This window comes from Marmota monax, unplaced genomic scaffold (assembly GCF_021218885.2).
Source record: "Marmota monax isolate L192 unplaced genomic scaffold, Marmota_monax_Labrador192_F-V1.1 WCK01_AAM20220418_F8-fsc00179, whole genome shotgun sequence".
Lineage (NCBI taxonomy): Eukaryota > Metazoa > Chordata > Mammalia > Rodentia > Sciuridae > Marmota > Marmota monax.
This window is the reverse complement of record NW_026695200.1, coordinates 4,494,674-4,507,276: the sequence shown is the minus strand read 5'-3', so window position 1 is coordinate 4,507,276 and position 12,603 is coordinate 4,494,674. Positions and strand designations below refer to the sequence as shown.

General features: G+C 35.7%; 1 long non-coding RNA gene across 1 annotated transcript in view; it reads left to right on the top strand.

Moving 5' to 3' along the window:
* The window catches only part of LOC131423604 (uncharacterized), a 49,104-nt gene extending 36,831 nt beyond the window's left edge, over window positions 1-12,273 (top strand). The window contains exon 9 of the long non-coding RNA XR_009225348.1: window positions 9,166-12,273. This is a non-coding gene — a long non-coding RNA (uncharacterized LOC131423604). The remainder of the gene's footprint in view (window positions 1-9,165) is intronic.
* The last annotated feature ends 330 nt before the right edge of the window (window positions 12,274-12,603 follow it).

Here is a 12,603-nt window from a genome sequence, read left to right as displayed (position 1 = left end):
TTATTTTGTTCTTTCCTTTTTTTTGGTACCAGAAATTGAAACCAGAGGCACTCAGTGATAGAGCCATATCCCCAGAACTTTTTAAAAATTTTTATTTTGAGACAGGATCTTACTAAGTTGCTTAGGGCCTCACTCAGTTGATCAGTCTGGTCTCAAACTTTTGAGCCTATTGTCTAAGCCTCCTGAGCTTCTGGGATTATAGGCATGCACCACCATGCCCAGCTCATCATAATTTTAAAGGTCCTCTGTTTTTACATCTATTGGGATGTCTTTCTCTTCCTCTGCTGTTTTAGAATCCTTTAGTGAGTAGTTCGGTATTTATAATAAACCTTGGGCTTGGGATATCCTTTAGCCTTCCACATGTCTAATCAGCATATCAATAGTATTCATTTCAATTCTCAGTACCTCTTTGAGAAGAGAAAGTAATCACCAGTAACAGTGGTAGGTTATGAATGAATCATGTATCAATATATTTTTTAAACATTATTACTAATTAGTAATAATGTTTAAAAAATAATGAAATTCTATTACCCAAGGAGAAAAGTGGATGAAAAATAATATAGGATAGATTGAAAAGATTAAGCATAATGATAGTACACTCACTTCAGTTGAAAGATGAGATAAAAAATAAAGAAGTTAGGAGGTAAAAGAAGAGGATAGGAGATAGAGAGGAGTCTTCAGGTTACACTGACACAAATTATGACTCAAAGAGTATCATTTTCTTTCTTCTTGAGAAAATCACTGAGAGTCTCCTGATACCACAAATTGTTATTTTTTACATGGTTGCCCTTTTAGGGGAAGAACATTCTTCTTTATGTCTATGGTTTTCATAGTTTCAACTATGAATGTGTTTTTGGCTTTGTGAAATGCTTATTTTGTATTCTTAAAGTGGATCTTGTGGTTTTTCCGTTGTTCTATTAATTTATTCTATTTCAGTTATTGTTTTAGGGTATTGATTCAAAATTTAATTCCTGAGGTAAATACAACTTGGTTATGGTGTACAATCTTTTTTACTTTTAAAATATGTTGCTGATATTTTTTTTTTTGTTTGCTAGTATTTTCTTGAGAACTGCTGCCTTGGAATTTATGGGGAAAATTGTAATTTTCTTTTCTTACAACCCATTTTTCTCTCATTATGGTGTTAGGTCCTAGACTTACCTTGGGAAGTATTCTTTCCTCCTAATGTTCTTTTTTACCTTCTTAGAAGAAGAGTTAGTGAAGATGGCTATTAATTCTTTAATTTCTTGAAATTATTCTCCAGTGAAATCACATCAGTCAGGTAGGAACTGACTCTTAATAACAGTCACAGAAGCTAGAGTGAATACTTCCCAAGGCCAGTTTTTAACTGGAGTCCTCGGAATTCTCCAACATCTGTATCTTGATTCCTGAGGCTGGGTAAATGAGAATAATATTTTTGGTTTTGAGGCAATAATCTATAAGCCAGTTTTGAGTAGCAATAAATAAATAATAGAAATTACGGTAAATCTGGTAAGGTATCCCAGAATATCATCATTATCATGATATTGACAGTAGAATGAATTGAAGGGTATAGGAAACTCTTGTGCTTTTTCTGAAAATTTCTTTGAAACTAAATGTATGGAAAATAAAAATGTAAAAATTTTATATTGGTATAAAAATCCTTACACCAATACCTATCACTGAGTTAAGTTAATAAATTATCATGTAGGGAGAAAACAAAAAAACATCTTATTAGCAATAATTCAATCCTACATGCACCTGCTTCAGGAAAACACCCTAAAGTTCAGGGACTCTAAAATCATTCTTCTTCCCCAGTAAATACTTTTTTAAAAAGAAAGCACTTAACACAACATCTTTGTTTGTATGTCAAGTGCTTTCTTTTTAAAAAAGTATTTACTGGGGAAGAAGAAAGATGTTGTGTCTGCCGAAAAAACTAACTAAATAAATAAATATTAAAAAAAAAAGAAAGAAAGCACTTGTGTGTTAAATTTTTCTTAAAAGTTGTACTTTTTTATATAGATATTTTAATTACATATGACTATGGTATTCATTTTTACATAATACAAAAACATGCATAATTATTTGTTTTAATTCAGTCCCCAGTACTCTCCCTTCTATTCCCCTGGACCTCCCCATGTTCCCTTTCCTGTACTCTACTGATCTTTCTGTTATTTACTTATAGTTGTTTCTTTAATTAATTTCTTATGGATATACATGATGGTGAGATTCACTATGATAATGTACATAGGAAAGTTAGTGTCAGATTCATTCCACTATCTTTCCCTATCCCATCCCTCATTCATTCTATTGACTAGTCCACTGATTTTTCTTCTCTTCTTTTTTTCACACCCTCCCCCTTATATTGGATTAGCTTCTGCATATTAAAGGAAAAATTCTACTTTTGCCTTTTTGACTAGCTTATTTCAGTTAGCAAGATAGCCTCCAGTTCCATCCATGTAGCACCAAATGTTATAATGTCTTTCTTCTTTATGGCTGAGCAATACTTCATTGTGTATGTATTCCACATTTTCTTTATCTGTTCTTCTGTTGAAGAGCACTTAGATTGGCTCAATAGGCACTTAGATTGTCAGTAATTTGTTGTTGTTGGAACTGCAAATTACTGTAACCACTCCAGAATGCAGTATGGAGTTCCCCCAAAAAGTAGGAATTAGACCACCATAAAACCCAGCTATTTTACTCCACAATATATATCCCAAAGAATATAAAATCAGTATACTACAATAATGGACATGTTGGAATATTGGTCCTACATTTTCTTCTAGAGGGTATAGAATGTCTGGTCTAATTACTAGGTCTTTAGTTCCCATTTTTTTGGTTTGTTCTTTCTAACTATACATGATAGTAAATTATTTTGACATATTTATACAAACATAGGTTACATCTTATTCCAGTTAGGCTCCCAGACTTTGGTTGTACATAATATGGAGATTCACTGTGGTAATTCACTTTGAGTTGAATTTTGTGGCAGCTGACAAATAGGTGTTAAATTTCCTTATACTGCATATTAATTTCCACTTTTCCCAGCCCCATTTGTTAAAAAAGGCTGTTTTCTCCAACATATGTTTTCTGAACCTTCGTCACTAGGAATTTGTTAGTATTTTAAGATTCTCTAGTTACTTTAGATTATATAGTACTTTCAGAATATTATCTGATGATTCTGTGGATTTTAGTAGTGCCTGTGGTGATATTGCCTTTTTCATTTAGAATTTTGATAAACTGAGTTTTTCCTTCATTCTTTTGATTAGTTTGGCTAGGGTTTATCAATTTTGTTTGTCTTTTCAAAAACCCAACTCTTTGTTCTATTGATCCTTTGTAATGCTTTTTTTTTTAATTTTTTTTATTGGTTGTTCAAAACATTATAAAGCTCTTGACATATCATATTTCATACATTAGATTCAAGTTGGTTATGAACTCCCAATTTTACCCCAAATACAGATTGCAGAAATGCTTTTTATTGCAATTTCATTGATTTTGGCTGTGATTTTAATTACTTCTTATCTTTTACTGATTTGTATTTTGGTTTGTTATTCCTTTTCTAGAGCCTTGAGATGTAATGTTGATTATTTGTTTGATGTTTTTCTTAATCCTTTTTAATGTATGAACTCAATTCTATGAACATTCCTCTTAGGAACTCCTTCATATTGGTCCAAAGATTTTGATATGTTTATCATTATGCTCATTTACTTCTAAGAATTTATTTCTCCATTGATTTCTTCTGCTGTCCATTTGTCATTCAAAAGTGTATTATTTAGGGGTTGGGGTTGTAGCTCAGTGGTAGAGTGCTAGCCTAGCACATGTGAGGCACTGGGTTCAATCCTCAGCACCACAAAAAAATAAATAAAATAAAGGCATTGTGTCCATCTACGACTAAAAATGAAAAGGTATATTATTTAATCTGCAAGTGTTGAAGTGTTAGCTATTTTTTGTTCTTTTTAATTATACATGACAGTAGAATATTCTTTTTATTATCTTTAATATTCTAATTTCAACCCATTATGTCTCATAGAATATAAGGTATCGTCACTATGTTTTTTATGTTTGGCAAGATTCTGTGACTTAATATATAGTCTCTTTTATATAGTGTTTCATTTGCTGCTGAGAAAAAAGTGAATTCATTTGTTGATGGATGAAATATTCTATGAATGTTTGATAGGTCCCTAATATTAATTTTCTTTTTTAGTTCTGTAGAATATTTACTTGGTTTTTGTTTAGATGGTCTATCCAGCTGTGAGTAAGGCATGTTTCAGTTACCTAATATTATTATATTTTGCTCTATTTGATTCTTAATATTGAGAAGGGTATGTTAGATGCACATTGATGTTCTATTGTTTGGAGCATACATATTTATGATCATCAAATCTTATTGATGTATGATTCCCTTAAGCATGGTGAAATGACTTTCTTTGTCTTTTCTAATTAATGTTGGCCTAAAGTCTACTTTATCTGATATGAGAATAGCAACCTCTGTTTATTTATGAGACCCATATGAATACGATGTTGTTGTTGTTGTTTTTGTTGTTTTCCACATTCCTTCACCTTAAGTAGGTGATGTCTTTGCCTGTGAGGTCAGTCTCTTGAAGACAGCATATTGTTGGGTCTTGTTTTTTATTATAATCTGCCAACCAATGTCTTTTGATTGAAGAGTTTGACTGTTTACATTCAGGGTTTTTATTGAGAGATGACTTTATTTCCTGCCATTTTGATTTATTTCTAATGCTTAAATTGCAGTTGATTCTCTTTTAAATGAGTGTTCTAGTGTAATTTATCCCTATGCTGGTTTGCATTTTTATTCTTCATTTTTTTCTTCATGCAATATTTTATTGGGTGTGTTTGTAGTGCAGTTTCATAGTTATGAGTTCTTTCAGCTTTCTTTTTATCATGGAATATTTAATTTCATCTTTAATTCTTAAGCTTAACTTTATTTGGCATATATTCTTGACTGGCAACCATTTCTTTAAGAACTCTTTATGTATTTTTCCAAGCCCTCCTGACTTTTAGGTTCTGGGTTGAGAAGTAAGTTAAAATCTGGATTGGTATACCTCTAAATGTGATCAGCCATTTTTCTCTTGCAGCTTTTAAAATTCTATCCATTTTTTTATATTTTTAATTTGTTCTAATTACTTATATATGACAGTAAAATGCATTTTGACACACGATGCACAGTGGACCACAACTTCTTATTTTTCTGGCTGTACATGGTGCTAAGTCACACCAGTAGTGTAATCGCACATGTATATAGAGTAATAATGAGTATCTCATTCCATCACCCTTCCCATCCCCACAGCGCCTCCACTCCCCTCACTCCACTCTGCACAATCCAAAGTTCTTTCATTCTTCCCTACCCCCTGCCCCACTATGAATCAGTTCCTTCATTCTTCCCTACCCACTGCCTCCAAATGAATCAGCATCTTCTTAGCATTTGTTTTGGGGGGATTAGCTTATTTTACTTAGCATGATATTCTCTAGTTCCATGCATTTACCTGCAAATGCCATAATTTCATTCTTCTTTAAGGCTGAGTAATATTCCATTGTGTATGTGTACCATATTTTCTTTAATCCATTCATCTGTTTAAGGGCATCTAGGGTTGGTTCCATAGTTTGGCTTTTGTGAATTGAGCTGCTGTAAACATTGATGTGGCTGTGTCACATAGTATGCTGATTTTAAGTTCACTGAGTATAAACCAAGGAGTGGGATGCCTGGATCAAATGGTGGTTCCATTCCAAGTTTTCTGAGAAACCTTTAAACTGCTTTTCATAGTGTTACACCAATTATTTCCCTTTTTAGCTCGTGAAACATCTTAACTTTCTAAATTCCTCCCTGACATTCCTTCCACTGTGGTGTCAGTTCTATTGTTGAAGCATTGTTGGGTGTTTGGAATGGTTTGTTCCCTTGCTTTTTCATATTTATATGTATACTTACCTATCAGTACATTTCTAACTTCTTTTAAATGAAGGACTCTTGCCCACAGCCAGCACAGGAGACAGAAGCTGGGTTCCCCTGCATGGTGTGGGCTGGCTGGGAAATATAGCAAAAAAATCACAGGACACAGAAGTAATGTTTTATAAAGTGGGACAGGACAGGACAGCTCTTTGACCTTAAGGGCCAAACTTCTACACTGGGAAGAGACAGCAAGAGCCTGTTTTTGCTTTATATATATGGGGGAACTTCAGAGTTTTTCTACAGAATGTTCTTAGCCAATTAAAGTAAGAGATGGGCTGTCTAGTTCTGGGTCGGTCATGCCAAACTCCAGAGCTATGAGATCAGTCTTCCTAGCCAAGCAAAGACAGAAGTCTCATGTATTGCACAATCCATTAAGAGTGAGGAGCTGCAAAATATCTTGTAATGCCAAACCAAAATCTCCTTAGCTCCAAGGCCGAGTGAAGACGCTCAAATAGCCCACAAAGGATAGTTAATTAGCTTCTTTCCTTAAGAATCCTGGGATGAGTGAGTATCCATATAATGATATTTTAAGTCAAAGGGTGACCAATGCTGATGCCAGTTTTAACACCACTTTCAGAGATTCCACTGAGATCTATTTACTTATAATATCTTCAGAGCCATGCCTCATGCTGTTCAACCTTATAAGAAACAAAAACTTGTTGCAGTTGTATTCTATGGTTCTTCAAATGTATGTATAAACTATAGTACAATCCACAAATAGGTAAAAAATTAGTTGTTGAATTTAGTGAACTAACTATGATCTTAAGTGTGAGCTAAAACAAGAGTTGGAAGAAAGATTGGGCAAAAAGTATAGGGAAAAAGAGAGAGAGAGAGAGAGAGGGAGGGAGGGAGGGAGGGAGGGAGGGAGGAAGGTAAATGATAGGAAAGAATAATTCACACCAAGGTAGAAAGGAGAAATAGGTGAATGGTGGGTTTTTAAGTTAGTGGCAGGTAATGCATGAGGATGAATAGGAGTAAGAGGAGGAAGTATAAACCAGAGCTCAGAAAACAAAGATAGGAAGATTAATTCCAATTAATGCTTAAAAATTTCAGATTTAATAATTCAAATGTGTTGGCTTCAGGGCAATAACTAAATAATTTGAGTTAAAGAGTTATTTAAAGGATTAAAGTTTGTCAGAATTGTTTATAGTAAACCATGCCAAGGAGAAGAAAATTCTTGTTGAATCTTGGTTTGGATTTCATTGGAGTTTGGACATTTAGCAGATGTCCACCAGTCTTTGTCTGTGGATCTCTCTCTTGAGTTGCAGGTGTGCAGGAGCCCATTACCAACTTGTAAAGAACCTATTACCAGCAGCTTCTGGTTTGTTAGCCCAGGGTCCTGCAGCTGATTACTTAGAGGGTGTGGTGTTGTGGCTGGCCTGTCTCTGTGGCATGCATAAGTTCAGGATGCAGGCTGTGGAGTTCCCTGTGATTGCTGTGAGTCACTGTACACCTGTTCCCCTCTACAGTATCCTTTTCATGATAGTGAAGATCTTGTTGGCTATCTGTGAGTGCAGGAATTCTGTTTGTGGATTTTTCCACCATTGTATCATGGTGCAGAAATATTCCACGAATTGAAGTCACTCTCTGAGGTACCATAGTTGAAGGTTCCAGGTGGTTCACCTAAACTCTAGTTTCCACTGCCCCACATTGTGAATGTTGGCTGTTGATTCCCTGTTTTCTATGTCTTATGCAATGTCCCACAAATATCCAACTAATGTCCTTTCACTTGTGTGTTGTGATTATGTGTCAGGCAATGCAATGGGGCTGGAATTCGTAACTTTCTGCTGCTTAGATTGGTAATGTTCCACTGAATGTCTGTGTCACTGGATATTCATGCATCTTCCCTCTGGTATGGCCCCATAATCCTGGGGAATGCCATAGTTTTCCCACTGTGCCTCCCCCCACCCAGTTCAGTGTTTGGTGCATTGTGAATCTTCTACCCTTTGTTTGAGGCCATATTGCTTCATTGCTGTCTCTATCTGAGTTGAGCAAGCAGACACTGCACTGGGCTTTCTGTCCTTGCCTGGGTTGCAGAGCTGGGCTAGGTATACTTCACAGCATCTATCCCCAACAGGCCATTCATTCCCCTTGTTTGTGGTGAGTGTAAAGGATAGGAGGTTTCAGTATATTTGGTTCCTAATGGTCCTTCTAGTAGTTATTCTGGCTGGATTCTTAAGCTGTCTCATTGCAGGGGACTTTTCCTCAGGTTTAATATGCAGCTGTCTGGGCCTGGGAAGATATCATGCTGATTTAAGAGGGCGACTAGACTACTAAGGGTTCTACAACATGGCTTCAGACTTCTGGCTTAGGTTTCTTTTCACAATTTGGTTTTAAGCTGTTTGCACTGTTTTAAGGATGCTTCTGTTAGCATCACACTTAAATTTTGCCTGTCTTTTCAACTGTTTTTAAGTGGGTGAGCCTAAGTTTCCTTACCACTCTTCTCATCTCCAGGTGGTTCTTTGGGGTTAGGACACTCAGAATTTGTTTTCTACTTTTAGCCTATCTTCCACTCTCTCCAGCTCTCAGACTTTGCAATATCCTGCCACAGTCTGGCTGGGCACAAATAACCGAGCTGCCACAAAGCCTTGCAGATTCAAACAGCAACTCTGAATATGGGCTGATTAAACAAAGAGTTTCAGAGCAGGGAGGACTGACCACTTACTACCCAGCTCCCTGCGCAGAGCCACAGCTCTCAGATGGTCAGCATCAGGGTTTTATATAAGACCCATATCTATATATTCTTCAGAGCCACGTGACTGCACACTGTACCATGTGGACATCCACAGAGTCAAGGATTGATTTTAGGATCTGTAATCATGGGTCATATTCTCCACACTGCACTAATAGCCACAATGAGAAAACTAGCTCTTATGGCCTAAAGACCTAGAGAGTGGGACACACCTGACCTCTACCACATTTCTCACATTTGAGGTCAGGATAGCACGTGTGTGTGTGTGTGTGTATGTATGTATGGTGTTTTATTGGCATTTGTTATTCAAGAATTTCTTTCTAACCATTCCAAGCTCATTTTTCATCCCTGAAAAATGGTGGGCTCTTTTAAAATCTGCAGTTTAAAAAATGGAGAGTTCTCCCACTTGTGTAATTTTAATTTTTCTTAAAATATAAGTAATTGTCTAACCAACACGTCCAATTTATTTCAGTACATATGTTAGAATATATCGTGATGTACACTTAGAATGTTTCCTCTTCAAATTCTCTAGAAACAAAAGAAAGAACAAAAGGAAAAACATAACACCGAAGTTAGCAATAGGCCGGATACAAGAATACCCAAGTAAGTAGGACATAGAGTGACCCAATTCAAAATGGTAGGAGCATTAACTTGAGAGCTAAGGATTAAGGGAGGGCAAGTGATAGACAATGAACTATACTAACTTGAGCTCATAGGAATAGAGGCGACAGTGTTGAGTACCACATTCCCAATATAACTTCATGAAAGCACAGCAGATATGAGTTCTCACAACCTGCTCAACCACCTGTGAGCAGATTTCACAGAGGCTCATCTGACAATGTGAATTTTCAGAAAGATGAAATTGCAAGCCTCCCAAAGTCACACTGCATCTTGAGACAAGAGCACAACATCCTGGCTCCACAATCTAGCCTTAATGGAAGTTATTGGTCAAAGGAAGAATGGTGCATGCATTTCAGATCATAACCTGCTATTACATTGAGTATTCTTAAAAACTGAAATTCTAGGTGCCAATATATTATAAATTGTGTGAGATTATTCCTAATGAGATATATTAATCATGGAACACAAAGGCCAGTTCTGTATACCATGTACCCAATATGTGTTGTTCACAGAAGCAAGAGGAAAGATCTAAAATTTTATGAAAATCTTAATACATCTACATTTGCAGTCTTCTTCATAAAGAGACTTGCATGATAACTGTCCATGTGAGTAGCAAAATAAAGGTAAAGAATAAATAGATATAGGATTGCTATGGGTTGGAGAAATGAATTTTGAATGTCACTTAAAGGGAGCATTGCTCATAAGTTTGGGGCAGAAATTCTGAGTACGTAGATTTTTCCATCTTTACAAAGCTGCCTCTCCAGAGCAATCTTAGAAACATTTTGTCATTTCTGTTTTCCTTTTGAATGAGTTTTTCAACCATAGTTTGTTAAATTAGCATTCTATATATGTTGAGGGATTTTTATTTGTAATTTGTTTTTTAGGTCTCCCATCAGTGTCTATAAACTCTAGCCCCACTCTGATTGGATTAGAGTGGATTTGGTCCTAGGTATTTATGGGTCTTTCATAGGTGATGTGGTTTAAATATGAGGTATCCTCTATCACCTCATGTGTAAGGCAATGTAAGACATTTCAGAGGTAAAATGATTAGATTATGGAAGCTAAACATGATCATTGATGGACTAACTGGATGGTAACTGTAGGCAGGTAGGGTGTAGCCGGAGGTGGTGATCAATGAGGGCATGACATTGGATTTTATATTTTATCCCAGGTTGGTACAGCACTTTGTTTATGTCTCTTTCTATATCTCTCTCTGTCTCTGTCTCTCTGTCTCTCTTTCTCTTTCTCTCTCCATATTCCTCTCTCTCTACATTTCCCTCTCCCCTCCCTTTCTTTGCTCTTTCTTGTTGTCATGCCCCGAGGTGCTTTCTTGTGCCACACACTTTCACCATGACATTCTGCCTCACCTTGGTCTCCAAGCTACAGAGTTAGCCAATGGTAGACTAAACCTCAAAAACCATAAGCCAAAATAAACCTTTCCTATTCTAATTGTTCTTGACAGGTTTCTGATCACAACTATATAAAAGCTAATCAAAATGATGGGATGCTTCTTTAACCTGGTGGATGAACTCATACCACTATGTCTTATCCATGTCAAGATTCATTTACATAGGACAATTATTTACATAGCAGATATCCTTTTGGCTTTTGTATAATCTGTGTTCACTCTATTCCTACCAAGATAGACACTGTCTAGGAGAGCCTTTACTAGAAAATAAGTTACTGTTAAGTATGTTGGTAATACAAAGTTCAGAGGAGAAAAAATAATACGTTTCTTTATTGCTAGATCCCAGTGAGAAGTGGACAGCATGCCCCACAGTGTTTATAGGAAGTCAGACATAAACCCCACAGAACAGAGGAACAGTGAGAAAAGAGAGAAACAAGAGATACCAGTGTGCTATAGCCTTCATGTGGCACAGGATATTTTGAGCATGTTTCTCAAGGAGAGTCATAATTGGTGATTTCCAGGAAGCAAGCACATTTTACATGGAATCACACTGTATATGAGAACGGGTCACTGGAATATCTCATCATCCTTGTAGGAAATTGGAGCCAGCATACCTGTAAACTGCCACATCTACCTGTCCCCTGGAAGTTGTCACCATGAGGTGGTTTTATGAAGTGATGCAAGATAAATAAATATATACATTACTATAAGCTCATACTAGCAATTTGTTTTATTCATATGTGAAGCAGTTTGTAGTTCTTTTCCTCCTTTAAGCTCTTTAGTGGAAGAGAAAGAGAACTATAAACTGTTTCATGGATGTCTATACCAAATTTTTGGTATGAGCAAGTTAGATATGTATACAAAAATGTATGTCAAGGCAATGTAAAATTATTAGAATTCACTACAGTTAAACTTGAAATTCTAGTAGTTCACTAATAACTTCATCTTTATTCCTGATGGAAGGTAAATAACATTGGTCAATTTATATAAAACCGTATTTTAGAATGTTTTCTCAATAATAGATAATATAGAATCACTGAGAAATGGTAAGTTTCAGAGAAAAGTAAAGTATTCCATAGATCCAATAGTGTACATTTTCCTTTCTTTCCAATAAAGATACATCTTGAAATTGACAGTAGGAACACTGTTGGCTAGAAAGCTCATGGTGATTGTGATAGTGCTCAGATGCACATACATAAATTTAGTCTAAAAATCTTGTTTGTTAAAAATTAAATTATAAATCATGTTAACTTATGACTACACACACACACACACACACATACACACAAACAAATCTCTTCTGTTGTCACCTTCTGGTGACTGTAACTTTAAAACATGTAGAAACAGTGTCCATAGAGTAGAAAGAATTTTGGAAAATATAGCACAAGTCTCTCAAGAATAGGCTTGGGAGGCTGAGACAGGAGGATTATGAGTTCAAAGCCAGCCTCAGCAAAAGTGAGGCACTAAGCAAGTCAGTGAAACCCTGTCTCTAAATGATATACAAACAGGGCTAGGGATGTGGCTCAGTATTTAAGTGTCCCTGGGTTCAATCCCTGGTATCAAAAAAAAAAAAAAAAAAGCCCTATCACCTGTGCTTCTGATTAATAGAGATAATGGTTAAAAAAGGAATTGTCATGGGTAAGATGAGTCAAAATGTGGTTCATGAGAGTTTCATCTGAATGAAGAATATTAGAATACCTTTATTAATATTATGTATAGTAATATGTCTTTCTGTTTTTCATGCAATCATAGGAGTTATAAAAGATAAATAACTATGTTATTATAAGCTCAAACTGGTTATTTTGAATAAATTTTAGATAAAAATTCTAAGTTACCTTGGCAATGTGGTGCATGTCTGTAATTTCAGCAACTTGGGAAACTGAGATACAATCACATGTTTAAGGCCAGCCTGAGCAATTTAAATGCTATCTCAACATAAAA